A 3,150-nucleotide genomic window follows, 5' to 3' on the forward strand; every position below is an offset into this window, starting at 1 on the left:
AAGCAAATCTCTCTCTCTAATCACTAGGGCGTTGTGTGGAATTTGGAGAGGATTTGATCTCTTTGGTGTGTCTAGAATTGAATGCTAGAGCTCTTGTAAGTAGTTGGGAAGTGGAAAACTTGGATGCAATGAATGGTGGGGTGGTTGGGGTATTTATAGCCCCAACCACCAAACTTGACCGTTGGTGGAGGCTGTCTGTTTGATGGCGCACCGGACAGTCCGGTGCACACCGGACATGTCCGGTGCCCCAGCCACGTCACCAATGCCGTTGGATTCTGACCGTTGGAGCTTCTGACTTCTGGGCCCGCCTGGATGTCCGGTGCACACCGGACATGTCCTGTTCATTGTCCGGTGCACCAGTATGGGCACGCCTGACGTCTGCGCGCGCAGCGCGCGCATTTAATGCGTTGCAGGTAGCCGTTGGCGCCGAAATAGTTGTTGCCCCGCTGTTGCACCGGACAGTCCGGTGCACACCGGACAGTCCGGTGAATTTTAGCGAAGCAGCCGACGTTAATTCCCGAGGCTGGCGAGTTCCGAGGCGGCTCTTCTTTGGAGCACCGGACACTGTCCGGTGTACACCGGACAGTCCGGTGAATTATAGCGCGAGTGCCTCTGGAGATTCCCGAAGGTGGCAAGTTTGAGTTGGAGTCCTCTGGTGCACCGCACACTGTCCGGTGTACACCGGACAGTCCGGTGCCCCAGACCAGAGGTGCCTTCGGTTGCTCCTTTGCTCCTTTGTTGAATCCAATATTTGATCTTTTTATTGGCTAAGTGAGAACCTTTTACACCTGTATAACTTATACACTAGAGCAAACTAGTTAGTCCAATTATTTGTGTTGGGCAATTCAACCACCAAAATTATTTAGGAACTAGGTGTAAGCCTAATTCCCTTTCAATCTCCCCCTTTTTGGTGATTGATGCCAACACAAACCAAAGCAAATATAGAAGTGCATAATTGAACTAGTTTGCATAATGTAAGTGCAAAGGTTGCTTGGAATTGAGCCAATGTAAATACTTACAAGATGTGCATGGATTGTTTCTTTGTTTTTAACATATTGGACCACATTTGCACCACATGTTTTGTTTTTGCAAATCCTTTTGTAAATTCTTTTTCAAAGTCCTTAAGAAAGTCAAAGGTAAATGAATAAGATTTTTTGCAAAGCATTTTCAAGATTTGTTCCAAATGCTTTTCCTTTGACTAAACAAAACTCCCCCTAAATGAGATCCTCCTCTTTAGTGTTCAAGAGGGTTTTGATTTATCATTTTTGAAATACTACTTCCTCCCCCTTTAGAACATAATAAGATACCAATTTGAAATTGACCAATTGAAAATCTCCAAATTTTAAAAATTAGGTGGTGGTGCGGTCCTTTTGCTTTGGGCTCATATTTTCTCCCCCTTTGGCATGAATCGCCAAAAATGGAATCATTAGAGCCCACGAAGTACTTTCTTCTCCTTTGGTCATAAAATAAATGAGTGAAGATTATACCAAAGTTGGAGAGATGCTTGGAGTGACGGCGAAGGATGAGTAGTAGAGTGGAGTGGAAGCCTTTGTCTTCGCCGAAGACTCCAATTCCCTTTCAATATACCTATGACTTGGTTTGAAATACACTTGAAAACACATTAGTCATAGCATATATCAAAGAGACATGATCAAAGGTATACTTATGAGCTATGTGTGCAAGTTTAGCAAAAGAAGTTCCTAGAATCAAGAATATTGAGCTCATGCCTAAGTTTGGTAAAAGTTTGTTCATCAAGAGGCTTGGTAAAGATATCGGCCAATTGATATTTAGTATTAATGTACGAAATCTCGATATCCCCCTTTTGTTGGTGATCCCTAAGAAAATGATACCGAATGGCTATGTGCTTAGTGCGGCTATGCTCAACGGGATTATCCGCCATGCGGATTGCACTCTCATTATCACATAGAAGAGGAACTTTGGTTAGTTTGTAACCGTAGTCCCGCAGGGTTTGCCTCATCCAAAGCAATTGCGCGCAACAATGGCCTGCGGCAATATACTCGGCTTCGGCGGTAGAAAGAGCAACCGAATTTTGCTTCTTTGAAGCCCAAGACACCAAGGATCTTCCCAAGAACTGGCAAGTCCCCGATGTGCTCTTCCTATTAATCTTACACCCCGCCCAATCGGCATCCGAATAACCAATCAAATCAAATGTGGATCCCCGAGGGTACCAAAGCCCAAACTTAGGAGTATAAGCCAAATATCTCAAGATTCGTTTTACGACCGTAAGGTGTGATTCCTTAGGGTCGGCTTGGAATCTTGCACACATACAAACGGAAAGCATGATGTCCGGTCGAGATGCACATAAATAAAGCAATGAACCAATCATCGACCGGTATACCTTTTGATCCACGGACTTACCTCCCGTGTCGAGGTCGAGATGCCCATTGGTTCCCATGGGTGTCTTGATGGGCTTGGCATCCTTCATTCCAAACTTGGTTAGAATGTCTTGAGTGTACTTCGTTTGGCTAATGAAGGTGCCCTCTTGGAGTTGCTTGACTTGGAATCCTAGAAAATACTTCAACTCCCCCATCATAGACATCTCGAATTTCTGTGTCATGATCCTACTAAATTCTTCACATGTAGATTCGTTAGTAGACCCAAATATAATATCATCAACATAAATTTGGCATACGAACAAATCATTGTCAAGAGTTTTAGTGAACAAAGTAGGATCGGCCTTGCCGACTTTGAAGCCATTAGCAATAAGGAAATCTCTAAGGCATTCATACCATGCTCTTGGGGCTTGCTTGAGCCCATAAAGCGCCTTAGAGAGCCTATAAACATGGTTAGGGTACTCACTGTCTTCAAAGCCGGGAGGTTGCTCAACATAGACCTCTTCCTTGATTGGTCCATTGAGGAAGGCACTTTTCACGTCCATTTGATAAAGCTTGAAGCCATGGTAAGTAGCATAGGCTAATAATATGCGAATTGACTCAAGCCTAGCTACGGGTGCATAGGTTTCACCAAAATCCAAACCTTCGACTTGTGAATACCCCTTGGCCACGAGTCGAGCTTTGTTCCTTGTCACCACACCATGCTCGTCTTGCTTGTTGCGGAAGACCCACTTGGTTCCTACAACATTTTGGTTAGGACGTGGAACTAAATGCCATACCTCGTTCCTCGTGAAGT

This window comes from Zea mays, chromosome 2 (assembly GCF_902167145.1).
Source record: "Zea mays cultivar B73 chromosome 2, Zm-B73-REFERENCE-NAM-5.0, whole genome shotgun sequence".
NCBI classification, from domain to species: Eukaryota; Viridiplantae; Streptophyta; class Magnoliopsida; order Poales; family Poaceae; genus Zea; species Zea mays.